This window comes from Dipodomys ordii, unplaced genomic scaffold (genome assembly GCF_000151885.1).
Source record: "Dipodomys ordii isolate 6190 unplaced genomic scaffold, Dord_2.0 Scaffold86, whole genome shotgun sequence".
Lineage (NCBI taxonomy): Eukaryota > Metazoa > Chordata > Mammalia > Rodentia > Heteromyidae > Dipodomys > Dipodomys ordii.
In genome coordinates this window covers 3,806,403-3,830,972 of record NW_012267302.1, presented here as the reverse complement: position 1 = coordinate 3,830,972, position 24,570 = coordinate 3,806,403, and the positions used below count along the sequence as shown (strand labels likewise).

Sequence of the window (24,570 nt, the reverse complement as noted above, 5' to 3'; positions counted from 1 at the left end):
GCAGAGAAACTGCAAAGATGAAATCAGAGAACTCACCCCTGGGAGGGATGGCTGGAGACTGTCTCTCCTGCCCCTGTTCCACATGGAAGAGAGACTGTTCAGAGGGACTGTTGTGTAGACATTATCTAACAAGGTCTCCAAGGTGGACAGAGATCTCCTCACCCCCACACATATCCTTCTAGACTGTCTCACTGTTCCCTCCTCTACTTAGCCCTAGGTGACCATTCCAAAATCTTAGTTTGACTCTACCTAAAATTTCCCACTTAATTAATAAACAACAGCTCAGAATCTCCAGGGTGTACCTCAAGATAATCCCATGAGTCCTTCACCCTCCAGCCTCCTCTCCCATTTCTTTTAGTTTTGCCTGGAACTGCCTCCCCAGCCCATCCTATCTCTACTGAATATACCAAGGAGGCCAGGTAACTGTATGGGCAAGGAACACGTGGGAAATCACAAAAAATAAAGTTCAGGGTAGCTCAGACTGAGGTGGGCTCTAGCACCTGCAAGGTAGACATAACAGTAGCCACTAGAAGTTCTTGAGCAGAATAGTTGTCTTAGATTGTTCTGACTTCTATAACAAAATACCATTAACTTAGTAGTTTATAAGTAACCAAAATTTTATTTCTCACAGTTCACGATGTTGAGACATCCAAGATCAAGATGACAACAGATTCTCTGGGTGGTAAGAGTTCGTTTTCTGATTGATAGTCAGCTGCTTTCTCAATGTGCCGTCACATGGAGGAAGGTACAAGGTGGTCCACAAATCCCATTTATGAGGGCTCCACTACTCTGACCTAATCACCTCTCAAAAAAGTTCAGCCATAGGGCCTGAACTCCACCTGGGCGCTGTCCCTCAGCTCTTCAGTCCAGAGCTCTACCACTTGAGACAGCATTACTTCCAGCCTTTTCTGCTTATGTGGTGCTGAGGGATCAAACCCAGGGCTTCATGCATGCAAGGCAAACACTCTACCACTGAGCCACCTTCCCAGCCCAAGAGTCTGGAATTTTAACAGATGAATTTGGGAGGACACAAACACTCCCAACTCAGGCATAAAAGTTTTCAGAATAAAGTTGGGAGAGGATATGAGCTGAAACAAACTGGATTTGCTTCTGTCTGCTCCTGTCAACTGGTAGAGGTTGAGCTGCAAAACAGAAGGAAAAAAGAGGAAGTGACAAGTTATCCTTCTACTTCCTCCATCATCTTGTACAAAAAGGAAAATTAAATAGAAATAATAAAAGCAGTATTCTTTGAGTAATATGGCCCTCCTTTCTTGGGGAAAAGTCCAAGGGAACAATGAGATAGAGGTGGTCAGCCTGGAAGATGGGCAAACAATCCCTTTAAATTCAAGATGAGTCTAACCCATCCAAGGAGTACTGAGGACAAGGAGGGTTCCTGATTCTTCCTGTGTCCCCCACCCCATTTCCACATCCAACTGGACAAGAGCTGCAAGCTTTCCCTATCCTGTACCATTTTACTCTACTGTTCCAATGCCCAGGCATATGTACTAGAGAGACAGCAAACTTTCCCTCAGACATTTGCAATCCTGTATGGACAAGAAGTGCTGTGACTGTGGCCTCATTTCTGAACCCATGGAGGCGCGTGGCCTAAGTTGTACAAACACAGTCATGCGGCTCACTGAGCAGGAAGTTGAACCTGGGCTGGATATCCTAGGTCTTTGGGCTCTAGAGTTGTAGCAGTCAACAAGAGAGAAAGGTCAATACCCTTATCACCCTGCATGAAGAGGGCAGCATTGTACTCCAACTGTCATCCTTCTTGTTGTTATTCTTTGGCAAAAGAGACCTTTTCCCTTAGAGTCCTTCCTCCATCACATTCCTGGGGACAAAAAGGAAGATCCTGTTTATTTCCAATCAAGAGAGTTGATGACAGGGTCAGCCAGAACCAGCCAAACAGGAACTGATTCCTTAAATCTTCCACTGTGCTTTATCAGCTGAGACAAGGAAAAGGGCTGGTTCTCTAAGGATTCTTTGAAATTCCTACCTATTCTTGGCCAAGTGTCTCTTCAGTCTGGCCTTATTTCTTTCAAGTCCAGCTCCTGAACAGGTGAAGATAGCTGCTGAAATTAATCATTCCCCAGCCCTAAGCTCAGACCACCAGATTTGGACTTCAATTAAAAAGAAAAAACTAAGTATCTGCAAATAAAATGTTCTTTGTTGCAGTAGCTAATTCCTCTGAGCCTAAAGGAGGGTAGGAAATGCAGGAAAAGAAGAGGTTTCAGGGCCCCTTCCCAAGTGTTTGCATCTATGAGAGAGGCTCAAGATGATCTGTGCTCCAAATTACTTCCAATAGCTCCCATCCAAAACAAACTGGAGGGCTGGGAAGGTGGCTCAGTGGTAGAGCGCTTGCCTTGCATGCTTGAGGCCCTGGGTTTGATTCCTCAGCAGCACATAAGCAGAAAAAAAAAAAAAAAAAAGCCGAAAGTGGCGCTATGGCTCAAGTGGTAGAGTGCTAGCCTTGAGCTGAAGAGCTGAGGGACAGTCCCCAAGCCCAGAGTTCAGACCCCACGACTGGACCCCCCAAAAAAAAACACAAAACTGGATTTTGTTATGTATATTTGAAGCCAGGCATGGGATACAGGCATGCCTGTAACCCTAGATACTTAGGAGACTGAAATCTGAAAATTGTAGTTCAAAGCCAGCCTGGAGAGGAAATTCCATGAAACTCTTAGCTCCAAGTGGTAGAGTCCTTACCTTGAGCAAAAAAAAAAAAAAAATATAAGGGACAACACCTGAGTTCAAGCCCCAATACCAGCACAAAAAAGAAAATAAGTATACTGAATACCATTAGAATTTATTCCCAAATGCTGGTTTATTATTATTTACTATTCTAATTATTATTATTACTAATTCTCAGTGTCTCTAGTATTCCCTCTCTTTATGTCTCTTTTTTAATTTAATTTTATTGTCAAGGAGACATACAGAGGGGTTACAGTTACATAAGTAAGATAATGAGTACTTGTTGAACAGTGTTACCTCCTCCCTTGTTTTCTCCCACTTCCCCTCCTTGTCGACTTCCCTACCTCCCAAGTTGTTAAGTTCATTTCCAACATAGTGTCCTGTGAGTATCGCTGTTGTATTGGTTCACTCTTTGTCCTTTGTCTCACCATTTTGTTATTCCCCTTCACTTCCTCAAATCAGATAAACATATATATGTGTGCGTGTGTGTGTATATATATATGTATATATAATGTATATACAAGACACAGGTTACCAAAATCAAAAACAGTGACAACAGGAGATAAACCAAAGGGAAAAAAATAAAGAAAAAAGAAATAGTTTCACAGTACATTTTTAAAAACCTCTTATTTCCATATCTTGGAATTCATTTTGATTAGCATCATTTTATATGGTCCTATCCTCTGCTAGAACTATCCTAGACATACACTAATTTTTACAAATGAGGGAAACCATGAAGCCTATGTTTCTTTGGGTCTGGCTTACTTTACTTAATGTGATTTTTTACAAGAGGTTTTGTTGGGCTTTGTGGTACATGTCTGTCATCCCAACTATAGGAAACCATAGGTAGGAAGACTGAAGACTGTGTTCAAGGCTGTCTGGGCTAAAAATAAGGCCGTATCTGAAAAATATCAGTGTATGAGGTTGAGGCCTAGATGAAGGGCCTGACAGCCTTGTAGTCACTAGTACCCTGGCCCAGGAGTCCTGGGTTCAATACTTAGCCTTGTCATTAACTAGTTGGATGCCCACGATGAACTTCTAACTAAACTTTCTTCAAATGCAAAATAGCAGACCTAAGGTCTTCCTTTTTTAATATATATTTTTATTGTAAAGATACTGTACAAAGGGGTCACAGTTACATGAGTAAGGTAATGAGTACATTTCCCATCAAGCATTTTACCCCCTCCTTTGTTTTTCCCCTACCATCCCTTCCCTCCCCACCTCCCCAACTTCTCTCCCCACCCTGAAGCTGTAAAGTTCATTTTCAACATAGTGTCTTGTACATCTCATTGTTACAATGGGTCAACCTGTATCCTTATTCAGCATATTGTTATTTCCCTTCCCCTCCCCAAATTAGAAAAATGTATATACAAGATGCAGGGCACTGGAACCAAATACAGTGACAACAGGGGTTATACCAGAGGGGAAGAACATACAAAAGAAACAATAAAAAACACACAGTACATTATAAGTACATTTAAAAACAATAGCAACAAAGATAAAACCTCTTGTGTCCCTATCTTGGAGTTCATTTCATTTAGCATCATCTTATATGGTGATAGGTACATAGCTTTTGAAGACCTAAGGTCTTTCTGATTTTGTAATGCTAGAGTTTGGATCTGGAGTGTTCCACAATGACCCATATATTAAAGATCATGAGCTTACACTTAGCACCTGCAAGGAGAGACAACTTGATTGACACTATGGGCTGATGGAATTCAATGAAAGTAACCCTCCCATCACCCCCTCTGCATACTATTTTTGCCTGAACATGTTTAACTAGAATCTACTTGGGAAGAAACAGACAAATCCAGAAAGTAGAATGTTTTATAAGACATCTTGGCTAGATTGCTCAAAAGGTCAGTATCATGAGGGAAAGGTCTGGAAAGACCTAGATAAAATGGGCTAAAAAAACAAGACAACCAAGACTAGACATGAGCCTTTATTGGCTACTGGAAATGGGAGAGAAATTAGCTTAAAGGACTGTATAGAGACAACTGGGAACATTTAGATGTGAACTATTTGATATTATTGATAATACTGAATTAATAGTTCTGTTTTTAGTTGTGTTGACTGTATTGTGATTTCATAAGAGAAATACAGCTCAGGGACAGAACCTTTGGCTGGTATGCACAGGCCCTGGGTTCAATTCCTAGTACTACAAAACTAAGCAAATAAAATAGGCGAATAAAGGGCTTTCAAAAGAATTGAAGTACATTATATGCAAGTATGAGGTATAATTAAACTCATTTTAAAATTGTTGGAAAGATTAAAAGAGGAGGGGGAAGGGAGATAAGAAAGTAATGGAGGTAATGAATATGATGGAAGTATAATAAATGCATGTATGGAAATATCATAATGAAACCTCTCATAGTGTACTATTAGTATGTGCTTGTAAAAAAGATTAAGTGAGAAAAATGATATAATTGATTCAACCAATGCAGAAAAAGTCTTATTAAGTTCAGTGTTCATGCAAAATAGACTCTTAGTAACTGGAAAGAGATGATAGGAGAAAAAAAAAAAAGAATATCCTTTGCCTTTGGAGATACAAGCTGGAAAAAATAGGGGTAACATGTACAGCTAAAGATGTGTACAGATTTAAAATAGTTCAAAGACAAAAAAATGAGAGAAAAAGAAAAAAGAGGGGCAGAGAGCCAATATATCAAAGTTGTTAAGAGTTGGTAAGTCTGGGTAAAGGGTGGGGTGTTCATTGTCTTATTCTTTCCATTTTTCATAAGTTTGACATTTTATGAGTAAAATGTTAGGAACTAAAAGGAAAAAAGAGTAGCCAACTCTGTCCAGTGCTACTTAAGGCCAAGTCAGGACTATACATGGGCTTGGGGATAACTTTAACAAGACAGACAGCAAAAAGAAGTAGGCAGGGGACAGACGGTAAGAGCTGTGTAAAGTGACTGGACTTGTGTTTCCGAGAAAGACGAGGCTGTGTGGGGAAGATGTACGGAGGATCTAGGAAATGTCCTTCTGGGCCCTAGCAGCATGTCCCATCCTATGACCCCCCATGGCAAATACTGAGGCTTGGGGGAAGAAGCAGCAGTGGAGATATAAAAGATTGACTTCAAAGACATGGAAGCCCAGTTGCCTTGACATAAAGCCTGTTTGGGGGCAGAGGAAAGAGGAGCCAAGATGGCACCATTCTCCAAAATAGAAGTAGGGTGATAATCTGCTTGGGACAGATTTAAGTCTCTCACCTTGTCATCTCCCTTAGGGGATGCAGCAGATGGGACACCAGGGGCAATAGCAGCACATTGGAGAACACGGAGTCATTCCCACACTACACTCTGCTTCTCTGACAGTTAAGTGGGCCTCAGGGTACTAGGGTCAAAACTCTATATCCAGTGTCTTTGTTCATGTTTTCTCCATATCCTAGAACTCCCTCCTCTCCAAAGAACACTTCCCAAGTCCTGCTTTCCAAGTGGACAAGTTTTCGTAATGGCCCAGCTACCAATGACTGCTCCAGGGTCTGTAACCCCACGCTAATGCTGCCTCCATGTGCCCAGCATTGTTGTCTTCTACTTGGCGGCACTATGTACACTAATATCTGTTCCTTACTTCCCAACAAGCTAGCCAGCTCTTGAATGTGGGGAACCTAGTTGTTTTTTTGTTTTTTTTGGTCTGGTCGTGGGTTCTGAACTCTGGGCGTGGGTGCTGTCCCTCAGCTCTTCAGCTCAAGGCTAGGGCTCTACCATTGAGCCACAGCACCACTTCCGGCTTTTTTTCTTTTTGCTTATGTGGTGCTGAGGAATCGAACCCAGGGCCTCAGGCATGCAAGGCAAGTGCTCTACCACTGAGCCACCTTCCCAGCCCCTGGGAAACCTAGTTTATATTCCAAAGTCTTCCCAGCTTTATCCAGCATAGAAGATCAATAGGTTGGGAAAGAACCAGAGATAAAGAGCCATAGTTTACCACAATCCTTACTAAAGCTCACTATGCTGATTTCCCACTTCTATGGATAGAGTGGAATTACTCAGAAACTTTTGCTACCAAGTACCCCAAAATTCCTTTATTTAAAAAATAATAATAGCCAAGTGCTGGTGGCTCATGCTTGTAATCCTAGGTACTCCGGGAGGCTGAGATCTGAGGATCACGGTTCAAAGCCAGCCCAGGCAGGAAAGTCCGTGAGACTCTTATCTCAAAACATCCAGAAAACCCAGAAATGGAACTGTGGCTCAAGTAGTAGAGCACTAGCCTTGATCTGAAGAGTTGAGGGACAGCACCCAGGCCCAAAGTTCAAGCCCCATGACTGACAAAATAATAATAATAACAACAACAATAATAGAGCCAGATGCTGGTAGCTCACAGCTGTTATCCTAGCTACTCAGGAGGCTGAGATCAGACCAGACCACTACCTTTCAATGTCACCCCCGCCAGAAGCATGCAATAGCCTTGATCAAAAAAGCTCTGGGATAGCACCTAAGCTCTGAGTTCAAACTCTAGGGACCGACACATGCAAAAAAAAAAGTGAGTGTGATCCATATATATCAGCATAAATTGACAAAAGGGGCTCACTGGTATCATTACAGACTTGAATATGATGTACTTTGACCAAATGCACCTGCTTTGTATTACCCTTTCTTAACATTCCTCCCTGAGTTAGAGTCCTTGGTTAGGAAAACTCTCAGAAGCACAGCCAGTGTGCTCTTTCCTGGCTGTTTGCAGTGATTCACCCAATTAAGAGCATCTACATAACAAAGCCTCACCGGGCTGCAGAGGTCACAGAGACTGTGAAGTGTGTCTTTAGTGTGTGCCTCAGAGAAGGTTCTCTAATTACCAGTCATTTCCACCCCTCAAGAGCCTGTCAGCCTTTGAGATGCAGGGGATAAAAGAAGCCCCAAATTCCCACCTCACACCCATCACTTCTCCCTCACCACCCCACCCCTGCATTTCAAACCTGTGACTCATAAGTGCCAGGGATGGCTTTCTTCCTACCTGGAGAAGGAGGCAAGGGAGAGAGGCAAGAGGTTGTCTTGATTCAGGAACATTCTTCAGCAAAAGACAACTGGGAGGGCTATGCCATCCTCTCTGTAAGAAAGCAAGCAAACCAAACTTGTATTCTTTGCTTCCTATTTATTAAAAAGAAAAGAAAAGAAAACAATAAATGTTTGTAGGAGAAACTGAATGAGCAAAATGAAAGTTAAAGCTACAATGCCCTGCCCACTGAGGGGACAAGTGGTCCTACAGATGCACTAGCAGCCAGTTTGGGAGGCGGCAGGTACTCCTTGTGACTGTGTGCATGCCCCTGCTCTTTCATAATCAGCTTTGTAAATTTAATGTTATATCTCCAGCATCCCTTTCCATGAGCACATGGAAAGAACGTTAGAGATGACAGAATTGCTGAACTGGCTCAGCCAGGAACATGCATCTTGGGCATTGGAGCACAGGAAGCAGCATTGCAGGAATTGTGTGTGGGTGTGGGTGTGTGCAAACATACACACATATGCGCATCAGTCCTGGGTCTCAAACTCAAGGCCTGGGAGCTGTCCCTGGGCTCTTTTGTTTCTTTCCTCAAGACTAGCACTCTACCACTTGAGCCAGAGCCCCACTTCTGGCTTTTTAGTAGTTAATTACAGATCAGAATCTCACTGACTTTCCTGTCTAGGCTGGCTTCAAACCATGAACCTCAGATTTCAGCCTCCTGAGTACAGGAATAAGCCACCAACACGTGGCTTGGAATTTCTGAAAGATAAAAGAGGTTTGAATTTTGGAATGTTGGCAGATTCCTTTCTGGGAACTTGTTTTCCTCATCTGTAAAATGGGCCTAACTGTAGACCTTAAAGAACTGTTTTGAGCATTAAAGTAGATCCTGGTTGAAACAGGACTGTGCAGATGGTGGGTATTTTATTACTCATTTTATTAAGTGCTCATTAATTAGCACCTAGTTTTACCTAGCTAGTCTATGTTGAGAATATAAAGAAAGCATCTGGTTCAGGCCTGGAGGAGCTTAAGATCTAATTGGGAAGTTAACACATACACTCACACACATGCAAAGTTAAACAGTAAGAATTTAAATAGTGAATAAAAGATACCATCAATTAGTAGACAATTAAGTGCCAGATGACTAGCACCCAATAGGATTTAGAGATTTAAAACAAAAGAACACAGAATAATAATAATAATAATAGCCATTATGAGCACTGTCTTTTTCTATATATGGAACTAAAAATTATTCTTAAAACATAAAGAAAGCTTTCTACATCTTTTTATAAAATGAAAATTCAAGACAGAATTGAGCAACAAGTCTTCAACATCATAAAGCTGTTTATAACAGGAGTTAAAGTAGTGGTAACATTTTACCCTTGTAAAAATGTCACAGAATTCAAATCACAACTTGGATCCTCAAGGGGTCCAAGCTCTTTGTCTTACACAGTAAAGGTTTGGTCAGTTTAATGACAAAATTCCTCCCGACATGCTGACTTTTAAATCCTCTCCATCAGCTCACCCCTTGGGAGGGCTGGCTGTGGTGGCAATTCCATAGTGGTTGTTTCTGTCCCTGGTCATTTTGACAAAGCCTTGTGAGCCCCAGGTGCTCTTCACAAGCCAGAATTTATTGTTTGAATCTATCCCTTTGGAACTACAACCAGCCACCAGAACATCATGATCTAGGTCAGTCCTGGCTGCTATACTCTGGACAATAGGATCTGATATTATAGACTGGGAGGAGTGTGGCCTGCTTCACCAGGAGCAGCAGTGAAGGGCCCCACGATTGCCACAGCCTTCATAAGGGCCTTCTCCTGATGAGGACTGTCCCCAAACCCAGGATCACTAACCATGCATACTCAGACCTTGATTTACAGGCTTCATTCTTTGCTTCATAGGGCCTGCATTGTCTCTAATATTCTGAAGACATGTTCCATTATGCCTAAGGCTGAGAACAGTCCACAGTGTTTGGTCACTTGGTGAGACCAGGTGGCCAGTCTATGTAATATCTCCTTCCAAAGGACACAGTATACTAAAAGTTGAACAAGAACCACATGAACCCTGATTCTTCCCAAGAGTCACATTGTTTTTCTTTCTCCCAAGACACAGATCCGGGGAGCTGAAGAAGTTGAGGTCCCTGAAATACTTGTCCTTATTGTCCTTCTAGGGATTGTTGTTTTGATGCCAGTATTGGGACTTGAACCCAGGACTTTACATTCTTACTTGACTTTTTCACTCAAGGCTGGCACTCTACCATTTGAGCCACACTTCCACTTCCAACTTTATGTGTGTACACACACCAGTCCTGGGGTTTAAACTTAGAGCCTAAGCACTGAGCTTTAGTGCTCAAAGCTAGCACTCTTATTACTTGAGTTCCACTTCTGGCTTTTTGTTGGCTAATTGGAGATAAGAATCTCATAGACTTTCCTGCCCAGGCTGGCTTCAAACTGCAATCCTCAGGTCTCAGACTCCTGAGTACCTAGGATTACAGGGGTGAGTCACAGTGCTCTTCACTTTAGCTTTTTGATGGTTAAGTGGAGATAAAAAGAGTCTCTCAGATTTGTCTGCCTAGGCTTGCTTCAAACCTTGATCTTAACATCTTAGCCTCCTGAGTAGCTAGGACTTCCGTTGTGAACCAGCTTTGTGTTCATCTAATTTTGAAAGCCACTCATCACCTGCCTGAATTCTTCATTGTTCAGATCACCAAAGCCATGTTTTCCCCTTGGATGTATTCCCCATTGTTCAATAATTTCCATCTCCTTCTCCAATACTACTCTCCTCCATCCTTCCTCATTCAACTATGTCATGTACTGTCTTTTGTGCCTCACCTTCCACTGGAACCACTGTATGTCTAAGATCTGATCTAGTTTTAGAGCGGCCAGGGCTATTTCAAAGCAGCCAGGAAGAATTAAAAGATTCACAATTCAAAACCCTAGGGTGGCAGCACTGTACAGGGGAAATTTGCAGACCCAGCTCCTCAGAGTTCACCCAGACCTAAGAATCTCACTCTATGAGCATTGCCTATGTGCAAGACACAAACACTGTCTCATTCCATTTCCCCAAGGACCACATTATTACATACATTTTGCAAAGGATGAAATAGAAACTTCAGGGAAGTTAAGTCCCTTTCTCTAGCCCATACTCCTAGTAAATGAAGTAGTCAAGAGCTGTTTTTTGGACCCACGCAGTTGGACCCCAGAACCCACCATGCTGAAGTACCATGTTCTACTCTGATGGAGGAAAGGGGTTTTGAGTCCTGAAGGGGATGGCTCAGAAGGGATTCATATATGAAAAGACTGGAGTGAGGTAGGTATGGTAGTGCCAGAAGAGAGATCAGGCAATGGGAAGCAAGCTTTGGTGGTAGGAAGATTGGAGGGAAGTTATGGCATTGGAAATGCTTTAGGATCAAAAAGGAGTCGTTCCTGAAGGTTTGGAGCAATGCAGGGTCCAACCACAGCAGTGTCTGGGAAGGCGGTACCAGGGGGACACCTTCACTTTAGGAAGCTTTTTTTAGGGAAGAAGGGAGAGGGGCTGGGGTAGAAACCTGCTGGAAAGGGTGGAATGGTACCATCCTTCCTAGCTTCTCCCTACTTCTTTACCCTGGTGACATTTGGGGCTAATCTACATTTGGTCCCCGTGGCTTCATTTTGGGGTGTTTGATAATTCCTTGCACACTACATTTCACGAGAAGTAGCTCACCTATTCATTCTGAATGTACTTATGAAGCTTATTTCAAAGGGAGAATTCATTGACAGTGCCTAGAGATTAATTGGCATTAAGAGGTAAGGGGGAGGAACATACTGCTAATTCTGTGGCAAGGCTGGTCTCCACCAGAACCCACCCCCATCGCAGCTTGGACTCCCCTTCCCAGCCTCATAGCCCTCCCCTCCCCACCTCAGCCAACTCCTCAGGTGACAGCTGTCACTTCTTATTCCTCCCTCCCTCCCATCCCTTTTTACTTCTGTTGGAGGTTTCTGGTTACCCACCAATGGGTAGCAAAAGCTCCCCTTGTCTTCTGAAGAAGCAGGCAGGGAGTTTGAGAATATGGCAAGGCCTTTGACTCTTCAAGTGAATCTTGATGAACATATCCAAAGAAACTATGGTAGAAGAAAATCTCTGAAGGCTGAAGACAGAGGGTTCAGTTGAGAAAGAGAACATCTTTAAATACATGTCCACATAGTATTTATTTATTTATTTTTGGGTCCGGTCGTGGGGCCTGAACTCTGGGCCTGGGCGCTGTCCCTCAGCTCTTCAGCTCAAGGCTAGCGCTCTACCACTTGAGCCACAGCACCACTTCCGGCTTTTTTTCTTTTTGCTTATGTGGTGCTGAGGAATCAAACCCAGGGCCTCATGCATGCAAGGCAAGCGCCCTACCACTGAGCCACCTTCCCAGCCCCATCCACACAGGATTTATTGAATATTGCTGATGTTCATAGAAGAACATCTTGGGGAATAGGAAATGACATCATTTGTACCCTTAACTAATGCCTTGAAAAAGTAAGGAAGACACTGTATGAAAGGAAATGTATCCATTACCTAACTCATGTAATTGTAATTCCTCTGTTTATCACCTTTATAATATCAATATAGTAAGTATTTTTTAAAAAAGGAAATAAAAATAGTGATAGAGGCAGGAAAAAAGAAAAAGCATTGCACCCACAGGCATGAAACATCTTGGCCAAGGTCAGAGGTTGGTACAAGTGCAATCCAGTGCAGAGGGAAAGCTTGGTACCTCTTCCCTGATGACACCACCCTGCTCATTTAAGACTTCAAGTGCTCCAGGCTTCCACCTTCCCAGGGATCTGCTACTGATTGCATTCCACAAACATTTAATGGAGATTCCAAGGTACCAGTTACTTAAGCTCTTAAGCTCTCCTGGGAAGAATCTGAATTGATTGTCACCTAAGATGGTCAATCTTGACAATGCTCATTGATGCCTTAGAAACCTTAATCAGACATATTGAGTGCTATTGAGGTTGTAGGTGGGAGAACTAGAAAGTAGAAGCAGAAATTCTGTACACTCTCAAAGCAGATGGGGCTACTAATTCTTGCCTCCCTGGTGAATGTGGCAATGTCGTAAAGCTAACCTAACTGTGTCCAGGACACAGTGGACATTCAGTAAAACTGTGCAGGGTGATTCTCTCACTCAATGTTGCCAAGATTGGTTCTGTGTGCTGAATTTAACTGTTTGTTCCCCTTGAAATCATTGCCTGGCTGAGTTGGAGGCACTCAGCTCTGCTGTTTGATTTTGGAGCTTCAGACTGGTGCCAACATTGGAGGCCACAGGCACACACTTAAAAATAATCACCATCAGGCCTGTTTAGAAGCCACTCAATGACCCAGACAGACTATGAAAATCAGTTGATACTGTTGGTGAAACTAGTTCTGGGCAACTTAAGCAGAAAAGGAATCTATCAGAAGGCTATCAAGAAGTTCCCAGAGTCAGAAGACTGGAGACCCACACTTGGAAACAGATAGGAAGTAACTATTGGTTCCAGAAATGGAGACCGATCTAATCTTACTATATCATAGTTTGCTATAGCACTAAGGGTTAAAGGAAGTACTACAACTAACTCTGAATAACTTGGCTATTCAAAAATACCAAAATCATAAGAATGTTTCCCTGTTTCTGAGCCTATTTCAAAAACTACCCTTGAAGGAAAGTCTGAACAGGATTTGGCCCACAGTGGTAGTATTCCCATGGTGTGACACCACTAGAAATATTTGCTAAAGAGAAAGGAAGGTTAAAGTTTACCAATTCCCAACTTAAATAGGGACTGATTTTTGGATGACAGTGGTCAATGAAGGTTCCATATCTCAATGGACATCAGGATTAAGTTTCTGTCATTTGTTCTCTTGGACTTGTCCTCATGCTGTAAAATGGCTTCCACAGTTCTAGAAGTTAGATCCAAGTTTATGGAAGAAGGAAGAAAGAGAGGACAGGAGGGGTCCAGCCATCTGCATCAACATGCTGACCATAAAAACAAGAGTGTTTCTCAATGCTCCTTTTGCTTTGCTACTTGTAGTTATTTGACACGTTTGGGTTGCATGGCCAAATGAAGCATAGTTGGGAAAGAAGAAAACTGACACTACTTATTGAACCTGGTACCACAGTTCAGTTAAGGAATGGGAATATTAGACATCATATCTAAATTCTAATATCAGATTTGGTCATTGCAAGATTAGAAGCTGGAAAAGCATGGACGGTCTTGAAGGTTTTTCCATAGAGGAGACAGGAACAGGAAAACAGAATGTGAGGGAAAACAAATTCAATTTGTACCTACTGAAGTGGCTCACATCTGTAATCTTAGCTTCTTAGGAGATGGAAGTCCAGAGGATCACAGTTTGTGGCCAGCCTAAAGGGGAAAATGTTCAAAATATCTCAACTAATACAAGCTGAATATGGTGGTATGCAACTGTCTTCCCAGCTATACAGGAAATGTGAATAGAAGGATGACAATAGCTGCCATAGATATGCGTGTTGTTTATATGAGAAGGATGAGAATGGCATAAAGGAGAGTGATGGAAATTAGCCAACTTCCTGCACAAAGTGAGGCACATCTGTAATTCCAGCATTTGGAAGCCTACCTCCATATCCACATTCTGCAATTTGAAATCCTGATTAAATGACTTAAATCAATAGATCATTCTCTTTCTCCAATCTCCTTTGGGCTCAATTTATTTGATATTTACAATAGAGAGACTCAAAATAACCATTATTTTCACCTGAGATTTGTGTTCTCTCTCTTTGAATTTAAAACAACTGGGGATGGGCTGGATAGGTGGCTCAGTGGTAGAGCGCTTGTCTTGCATGCATGAGGCTCTGGGTTCCATTCCTCAGCACCACAAAAGCAGTAAAAGCCAGAAGTGGCACTTTGGCTCAAGTGGTAGAGCGCTAGCCTTGAGTTGAAGAGCTGAGGGACAGTGCCCAAGCCTAGAATTCAGGCTCTACAACTGACCAAAAAACAAAAAATGGGGATATGAGACCATACAGAATATTTTTGGGCAGCCCACCCACGTACAGGTACAGTGAACCCCTCCCCATGTAATAATATTCCATTCATGCCGTACAGTTGATTAAATATGTGTGAATGTGTTTCATTCCTTTCAAGGAACAGCACCCTTTCCTGCCTCCTAAGTGTTGGCCATCCAGTGGAGGATAGACTCAGCAGAAAATGGAGTTACAGGAGATGGGAGGGGACATGGAAGAGATGTAGAAGCTAAGTCATGAAAAATAACCAAGATGAGATGGATGAAAAGAATAGAAGGCCATTCCATTTTACCTCTGTGTGTGTGCGTGCACATGGGTGCGCACATACATATATGCAAACCAGTACTGGAGCCTGAACTCAGGACCTTGAGATTTTGCTTGGCTTTTTTCCTCAAGGCTGGTGTTCTACCATTTAAACTACACATTACCGCTGGTTATTCCCCCATAGAAGGAAAAAGACATTAGCAAAGCTCTTGAGATGAGAAGGAACAAGATATATCTGAGAAAGCCATAGACAGCAGGAGCTCAGAATGAGGGGGAGTAGAAGACCAAGGCAGACAAGCAAGTCAAGACCTGCTGGCCATGGGATACAGGCCTATCTAAGGCCTAAGAACAGTGGGAAAGAACCCTAACACTTTTGAGCAGAAGAGAATCAGGATCTGGAGCCCCTTGGCTTTCACTGGGGTGACAGAGGAACAACCAGTATGTTAAATGATGTACTTTTCATGGTAGGTTGGTAGCTGGCCAGCGGCTAAATGGAGCCCATGCTATTTATACATCTTGCTTTCTTTGTAAGTGACCTCCTTCCTCTCAGAACTGGCCTCCGTTTCAAGTGATTTGGTTAACAGGCCTATCCTATCCTCAACAGAGAAGACCTTGCAAGACTCCCCCAGGAATGCTGGGGGTCAAAAGGAGAGAAGAGATGAGGAAATAGACAGGATGTAAATAAGCAAGGTGGATTTCTTCTCTCCTTGTCTTGATTTCTTTATCTATAAAACAGGGCATTCTTTGTAGCTGTATCAGACAGCTCTTGCTTTTTTTTTGTTGTTTCTTTCTGGTAGTAGAGCTTGAACTCAGGGCCTGGGCTTTGTCCCTTAGCTTTTCTGCTCAAGGCTGGTGCTCTACTATTTGAGCCACACCTCCACTTCTGGCTTTTTGTGTTTAATTGGAGATAAGTGTCTCTTGGATTTGTGTGCCCCAGCTGACTTGGAACCTCGATCTTCAGATCTCAACCTTCTGAGTAGTTAAGACTATATGTCTCAGCTGCTGGCACCCTGCTCAGAGTTGCTTTGAGGACATAATTAATACAAAGATCTTGAAGGGACCTGGCACAAAACAATCAGAGTACTAGCTTTGTGTTTTGCTACTCCTGAAAGGCAAGTTCAGGATCCTGTAGAGAAGGATTTTATTCCTGTCTGCCAAATGGAACACAGAGAAAGTTTGAGAGCCTCTAAATCAGGCAAGTCTCAAACACCAAATGACCAAAGTTTGAACAAATCTTACTTGCGAGTTTGGGCCTGGGTTGCCAGCGTGTAGGTTCTGCTGTGCTTTAAATAATAAGGCTCTCCTACTCCTGCGAATCAATCCGGGCTAACTCAGGGCCTGGAGCAGAGGCTTTCAGACCCTGTCGCCTGGGCGCCGGGGCGGAGCCTGGAGAACAGAGGCGGGGCGGGCTTTGCGGAGGGGCGGGACCTTCGCGTCAGCCCGCAGTCCCACCCCCAGCGGAAGTACTGCTGTGCCCGCCCTTCTTAGAGAAGGCTGGTTCCCCGGTCCCCGCCTGAGCGCTCTGTCCGTACAATTCAGTTCCCGGAGCTGGTTGGGCCGGGGCCCCAGTACCGGGTCCGTAGGGAAGGTCCCAGGGTCTGTGCATCTTGCTGATCTCCCGCCCTCCTCCCCCTTTCTGGGTTATCCGTGCGGCGGCCGGCGTCACTGGGGACCGCACAGGTAAAGTCTCAGCAAGTAAGGCGCAGGTGTGGGCGCCTCCCGGGCAACACTGCTTGCGGTGAGGCGGACGGCACGTGTCCCGGCTTTTTTACAGAGCGACCGTATTGACAGGATCGGAGAGGGCTGGTACGGACCCTGGAAGTCCTGCGAAGCACCTTAGAGAAAGAAGGGGCGGGACTGAGGCCCTGGAGCTGGCGGCCGCGTCAGTTGTGTCCCCGCGTCTTGCGCAGTCTCGGTTATGCCTGGGAGGTGGCGAGCTGGTTGGATGCGGGACGCAGATGTGGGCCGAGATCCCCAAGGCTTGTCCCCCACCCACTGCGCGCGGTGACTGGGTTCTGACAGCCGCCCCGCCTGGGTGCGCACAATTCCAGGGTTTGCAGAATGAAAATCAATAAAAAATCGATGTAGTGGCGAAGAACACAAAACACTTTGGATTGTTATTGCGTTTGTTAAATTCTTTTTTTTTTAATTCTTACTTCTTTCTTAGAAAAAAAATGCTTCAGCTTGGATTCGGGCCCTGGAGAGAGACACAAAATATCTCCTGGTCCCGGCTTAGGAGACGTACGCGCGCCTTCGTTCCAACACAGCGCAAACTTCCCCCGGCGGCCGAGCGCCGACCGGCGGAAAGAGAAGCCCCAGGGCGTGCTCGGCTTCCAGATACGGCTTTTCCGCGAGCCCAACCATCTGCCCTTTGGGGAGATGGCCTCCCCCCTCCACCTATATTTCCCCGGTTCACCACCCACCCCCGCGCCCCAGGGGCCGCGCCTCCTCCCCTCCCCCGCGCTCTCCCCGGCGCTTTAAATAATGATATTTGCATGCAGGGAGCGATTCATAAATATGTCAGGGCCGGTGAAATATAGGCAACATTTCAAACTTTCTATTTAAAAAACATGAATTATGGCCGCGGAAAATGTGTTCCCATTTAAAGGCGATACGAAGTATTTGGTGTCTCGTCCCCGGGCCCATCCATCACGCAGACAATAAAGAGAGTTTTTCGCCCTGACACCCGCGATTTATGGGCGCCCTTCTCTGCCCTCATCACTCACCCGCCTCGGCCGGCCCAGCGACAGGCCCTGCGGAGAGACCGCCAGTCGCCCTGCGCGAATCCGTGCGCGTACTTTGCGGCCTTATTGAGCGTCCCCCCCACCCCCGAAAAAATCCGCAGCTCCTGGAGAGGCGCCCACTGCCTAGAGTTGGGGATCAGCCTTGGGACCCTGAACAGCCAAGTGGTAGTGCGAACCGCACAGGTCCACCTCAGGAGCAAGCAAGTTGGGCTGTGGCCCAGCGGGCCCAGGGATGGCCTAGAGGGCCATCTTTGCATCCAGGCCTCGGATCAGATCGCCACACTGAGCCGGGAAGTTTTCGGCTCTGGCCGCCTGAGGTTATTCAATCGCTAAGTCGGGGTGAGAACGGAGAATTAATTGAGCCAGAGAGCTCTGCCTGATTCCTTGATCATTCCTCCCCAAGGAAGGCAAACTGGTCCCAAACTTTATGAAGCCCCACAGAGTGGACGCTTCTGGCCCAAGCTTTCTACAACTGTTACAAAGCCGGCCTCTACTCTAGCCACTAGTGGGGTGTGTACAAACCCAGGCCGGGTGTGTTTGCAGCAGTTAGAAAATTGCTTACGCTCAGGGACCAAAGAGTTGGAGAGAAATAAGAAAAGGAAGGTACCTTCCCTAGTGTTTTGCCTCAGTCCTGACTAGGCCACCAATGCCCTTCAGGTCCCTGCCTGACCCTACAATGATTTGTTCTCCCAGATTTTGGTGGCCACGAAATCTGATGTATATTTGTGTCTAAGAAAGTCTGGGCTATGTCTGCTGCGGAATTTGCTTTCAGTTTTCGCTGAGGGCGGACTCGGGCCAGCAAGTTCAATAAGAAGATAGCAGAAACAGGGTGCTGCTGGACACCGCTGGGCAGCGGGAAGCTGGTCCACTTAAGTGGACCAGCTGCTTGTCTAGCCCATTTGGAGGCTGGACCCACCACCACCCATGAACAGAGGCAACTTGTTCCTCCTCCCCATGGGCGGATGACTCTAAAGTATATTCCAGCCAGGAGCCATTTCCTGCTAGATGCACTCGAGTTGGATTTACTCGGATAAATGCCCAAACGACAGCCAGAGAAATCCTGCCTATTCTAAAAATGACAAGGCTGAATTTACTATATCGAGATTCGTGTGTAAGTGCAAGGAAGACAGAAATTATACAAACAGCTCAATTGTCCAGTGTGTACCACTGAACGGCTCTGGCTTCAAGGGCATGTAACAACACATCTGAATATCTAGATCTGTACAAGGATATAATTTTTTTAATTTCTAGATGCATATGCATATAATTAGGTTGGATATTTTCTAGAGCAAGTGTCTTTTTAGAGCCCTTATTTAGTTCTCATGCTGGGCCCAACATAGAACCTATGTTCAAGCAACCACACCATGGCTATTTCTTATAGCTGGAGTTGGGGGTGGCGGTGCCTACTTCTCTTGAAATGTCTTCAGCTTGACACCCATGGAAAAAGACATTTAAGAAAAGCAGGCAGGCAGATAACTGAGCATCAATGCAATATTTGTGGGTTTGGAAATAAATACTCTTACTCAGAATGTAAGAAAAAACAGAGGTGTTGGGTGGGAGTCTGCCGGGGCACCTCCTCAGAATCTCAAGCATGTAGCAAGCTGAGGTACACTCTACACAGAATGGGGTATTCCGGGACCCTGTAGTAGTCGCTGCGGCAAGGTGAGGCCTGAATGTTCAATGCAGTAGCCAATACCTTTGGTGTTCTCTCAGATGTTTGTTCGGAGACAGAGCTGTGGACACTGAACCTGGCGTTTTAGGTGGCAGGACCTGGGGTCCCAAGAGCACTCCTTTCTTCTCAGACACTTTACTCCTCAATCCTGGCTTCATCTGGCCTTGGGCCTATGCATTTGAAAGAAGAGCTCAAAAGAAAAGGGCGGGTCTCACTTGATTTCTAACACTTACCAAAGCGCCAAGCCAGAGGCCACCGGGAAGAAGCCATGATTTTTGCTCTAGTCCAGAAGCCAGACTCCACCCAGCTGTCAGGGCACCAAATAAAGCCTTGGAAGCAGTTGTCTGGATATATTTACTTTGAAATACTAGGCACCCTTTCACATACTAAGTGCTGAAATCCCAGTGCCTTTTGGGTCTCCTCCATATATTTGCAAAGCCTAGGCAACACCGATGATGACGCTGGCAACATTCAAACTGTGAAATTCCAAGACCAAATATTAATTCCAGAGCAGGGCGCTTGCCACTATCCACTCATCTAACTGACTTGAACTCCATCTCCCCCTTCCTATCCCCAAAGGCACTTAACCCTTACACTGTCACAGTGCTTCTAAGCACCCTGCTTGGGGGGTAGAAGTTAAAGAGCACTTGGTCATTAAATCCTGGGTACTCACTCCTGAGGCTAGTCTGCACCGGCAGCAACAACCTGGACCCAGAGAATGCCCTGCTGCTAACAGTGTGTCTCCACATGAAGTGGTTCGGATGGTTATACCAAGAGGAGGGAGAGAAAATAGGAAATGATTTCGAACAAGTAGGAAAAGGGGAAAGGAAGGGAAAATGAAAACAGGGTTACAGAATCCAGAAAGATGCTGCAGTGGAAATAAAGGGAAGAAAGGGTGAAGAAGTGAAATGGAGAGTTCGAAGAGGGGAGCCAAGAAGGACATAGGCCATAGGGAGGCCCCAAGGCCCCAAGGCCCCAAGGCAGGTCTTGGGTCCTGCAAGATCCCGAGAAGCCACGAAGCCCTCACAGGAGGCTGTCCTGGAGTCTGGGCCCTATTTCTCAGTGGGTCGTGTGGGCCTGGGTCCTGCGGCCTCACCACACTTTCTCTCACCCCTCCACGGAGACAACAAGGAGGAATCGGATAAAGGATGGGGAGGCCCCTAGGGGCGGGCGCCACTCCGGGACTGTTTGGGTGCTCTGGGCCAGGCTTTCCAGCTCGCCGGGCTTGACCTGTCAGGCGGATTATCTTCGAGGGAGATTAATAGGGGAGGCGGGCTGCAATAATAATCGTTTTGTTTGATGTGACAACTCTGATAGGCGTTGATTTACTTACAAACTGATAGGCTTTTAATTGAGCGCCTCCACCGAGCCCAAGATGAAAGGGAAGCGGCGGTGAAAGGCGGCCCGCCTGCCCTCCGGCCTCAATACTGATTAGCCATCTCGACAGTGAATAGTTCAAGGCATTTTCAAACTTTTTTCCTTGGCTCTCTCTCTCTCTCGCTCTCCCCTTTCCTTCTCCTGCCCCCCATCCCCTCCTCGAATGTCTGCCGTGCCCACTCCTTTTTTTAAAGAGAAAACAAATCATTTCCATTGTGTGTAAATAAAATCCGCAGGACATCCACACTGACCGCTGTTGGAGGTTGAAAGCATTAGGCCTAGTGCGGAGTAATTAATAACCCCCCCCACCTCCGGAGCCCCCTCGGCCTTGGGGGAGATTTGGCCTCCCGCCTGAGGTGCGCAGGCTCGACCGCTGTCACCTCCCAAACGCTCGGGGCACGCAGGTCCCCAGGCGCCCCCGTGCGCTCGGACCTTCGGGAGTTGGGTTTTGAGCGTAGCGATCGCGTGCAGCCCAGGACCTGCGCCTAGTTAGCACAGCATAGACCGGCGAGTGTGTGCAGCCACTTCTAGAGGTGCAGGACTTACTCCCTGGCTCCCTCAAGCTTTGGACCCTTTGGGAGGGGGCATCCCCTGAACTGCCAGGCCAAAGGAGAAAGCCACTGCCATTAGAGGACCGGGGGAGGGGGGAGGGAACAGCACCAAAAGACCTGTCTAGAAGGTTGGAAAGGATACCAGAGCCGGCAGCCTCGCGCCCCCCGTCCCCCCTCCCAGCTCTGATCCCAACCCCAGGCCTATCCTAGAGACACGCTGCCCAAAGGCCAGCTCGCCAAGCTGGGAGCGCTGCAGCCGGTCCAAATGGACACCTAGACAGCCATGCGTTCTGTGACACAAGCAGACACCAACATCCGAAGGATAAAAGCGGCTTCAAAAACGCTGCCCTGCAGGGACAATTTAGGATTGCCATCCCCAGAAATTGGCACCCGGGACCCACTCTCCAAAGATCACTCAGAAAAACTTCATAACCTTACCTGTTATCTGACCACGCTCTGCCTCACCGACTTACCTTTCTCTGTGTCGCACAGAGACACTACACACCCTCTTGAATGTAGGTGTATTCTTACACACACAAACAGCGGCCCCAAACACACACCAACCACCTCACTTGCCCCTCTTCTCGGCTGTCCAAAATAGCTTTAATCAAATTACCATCTCATAAAGTTTACAAACCTAAAAGGGGGAGGAGAGAGTAAAATTAAAACGCAGAAAAATAATGCCTAAGAGAAAATTCTAAAACTCACCCCACAAAGTTCTTGGTACCCATGCGGAGTGGGGAGACAGAGAGACCAAAAGGAGGCGAGTGGGCTGGTTAGAGGAAAAGAGTGAGCACTCGCAGAACCGGTCCCAAACCGGACCCGTATACACACCGCGCAGTTTAGCTCCCAGGTGCGGGTAGGAACCCGGCCTCCAAGGCTTGCCCCCCCTCCCTGCACCTCAGAGCGGGCACAGACGGGCTCCGGGCTTCCAGCCCCACCATTTATCAAAAAGACTTGACAACAAAAGAAGAGCCGGGCGGAAAAGTGGGGGGAGGGGAGATCCAAAGTCTTCCAAGTCCTTCCAAGGAGGGGGTGTGTCCTCCGCTAACCCCCCTTCTCTCCCCCAGCTAGTTTCTACCAGTTTCTGGAGGTGACCCTCAGTCCGGTCCCCGGGAAGTCACACCGCGGCGCAAACGTAGGCATATACTGTGTGCGCCCCGACCCCGTACCCGGTCGCACGCACAGCGCCTCCCCTCTCGGAACAGCCCCGGTGACGGTGCAGACCCAGCGGAACGCGGCAGTCCCGCTCCGCTTCCCAACGAGAACCCGCGTTCCCACCGGCAGGCGCCCCTCCCTCGCTCGCGCCTTCGCTCTCCTCTCCCGGCGCAGCCTGGTCCTAGCTTGGCGCTCGGTTAAAATCCGAGCGAGCAGCCCCAAGTAACCCGGACTCCTCAGGCTTTGGGTTAGCGCTCAGAGGGCAGTGAAGGGCTAGGGAGGAGGAGGGAGAGCCTGAAAACGTTTCTCCCGCACACCCACCTTCAGGCCTCTTCTCCGCAGCCTTTCAGCCCTGTGATGGGGTGGGGTGAGAAGAAAAGCCTCGAAGGGAGTTATCCCATCAGGACTCAGTTTACCTTAGAGGTAGGGGCTCTTAGGAAGAAGTCTTGGGGGTCGGGGCACTAAAGAGGACGGCAGGCTCCTGACATCTGCTGGCTACCGGACCCTAAGGGGATTGTTGTAAGGAAGTGGGAATTCTCCATTAGACCTCGCAGCCACCACCACCACCACCACCTCCGGTCTCGAGGTACCCCGATGGCCCCAAACCCTGAGGTCCCAGCCGACCAAGTTCCCAGTTTAGAGGGTATAGCTGTCTCTCCAGTACCAAGAAAGGAGGCGCGGATGCCAGGCCTGGGCCCCGGTCAGCGCCCCGGGCGCACCTGCGCACTTCACTCTCGCGGTTCCTTTTCCCGACGCTGAGCGTCTCCCCAACCCCCTTTTCATTCTTTTTTTTTTTCTTTAGTGCCCCTCTCCATCCCAAGAGGCTGCTCCTCTTTCCCCCTTCTCTGGTTCCTTCCTCTGTCTCTCTCTCTCCCTCTCTCTTTTTCCCTACAAGTCGCACCCGCCTTGTAATCAGCAACAAAAGCTGACATAAATCATGGGTGGATTGACAAGAGCTGACAAATAACTGATTGATTGCGGTCGAGGCACATTGACAATTGATGGAGGGGTGGAGATGCCCGAAGAACGAGGGGGAGAGAAAAAGAGAAGGCGGCTGGGGAGAGTAAGAATGGGAGGGGGGCAGGAGTGTGAAACAGAGGAAACATGTGACCCCCGCTGGAGCCCCAATCTGCGCATCCCGGAACGTCACGTGGCTAGGAAGGGCGGAGAGCCCGGCACACGTCGCCGAGTCGAGCCGCCACCCGCGGCCCTCCTAGCTTCTAGCTTCTGGTTTCTCCACCGTGGAAATCTCAGGAAATCAGAGCGGGCGGGCGTGCGTGCGGGTGGACTTCCTCGAATACCCGCACTCCACCTTTCCCTAACGCCGGTGGCCGCGCCAGGGCGGGATCTCAATCACTGAAAAGAACACTTGATATGCGAGCGACCCTTGGGCAACCCCTGAAGTTGACAGCCCTGCTGGTATCCTCGCTCCCGCCCCTTCCTTCTGGATACCCCGGAAATCTGTCCCGAACACACCCCCTCCCCACCCCATTCCCCCCCCCCGCACCCGCCAAAGGTTTCAGTTTTCAAGCTAGGAGAAAGAGGAACAACGAGGAGAGGGGGAAAAAAAGAGGAAGGCGGTAGATGGCAAACGTAGAATAAATGTCCATCTTGTCCACCGAGCGAAATCGAGGGGAGGGGACCCGTCAGGGTTGCGGGGGGCGGCGGCGAAGAGGGATCTGGCCCATTAAAACCAGCTCTGAGAGTCCTGGCGGCGGCGGCGGCGGCGGCGGCGGCGGCGGCGGCGCGGGACGCGTCACATCCCCTTGACCCTCCAATCACCTCGGGCTCCCATTTGATTGGAAGGCGGCAAAGGCTTTAATCTCCCCCTCGGTGCAGCTGCTTTTGAAGTGAGTTTCCTCGCCAGAGCCCCGGCTGGACAGGCAGAGGCTCACATCGTAGAGCGCAGCGCCGGCTCGGGGGCGGCCGGAGCGCAACGCAGGGGCGCAGCCCCAGGCGGACACCGCGAGCCGCCGCCCGGCACCCCTGCAGTCCATCCGGCTCCTTCGGCCCGGCCACGGCTCCAACTGCGGGCCATCCAGGATTACTCGCTTCTGGCTCCCGGCGCCAAGAAGGCGCGCTGGACACCCGTGGCCGCCGCGCCAGCTCCTCCTCCTCTTCCTTCTCCTCCTCTTCCTCCTCCTCCTCCCGCTGCGGCTCCAACTCCCCGGGCGAGCGCGCAGC

General features: G+C 47.3%; 1 long non-coding RNA gene across 1 annotated transcript; it reads right to left on the bottom strand.

Moving 5' to 3' along the window:
* Positions 1-940: 940 nt before the first annotated feature.
* On the bottom strand, positions 941-22,023 carry LOC105992654. Its single transcript, XR_001175415.1, has 4 exons — positions 21,937-22,023; positions 7,642-7,734; positions 1,723-1,834; positions 941-1,142 (listed from the first exon to the last, which is right to left on the bottom strand). It is a non-coding gene; the product is annotated as an uncharacterized LOC105992654 (long non-coding RNA).
* Between the last annotated feature and the right edge of the window lie 2,547 nt (positions 22,024-24,570).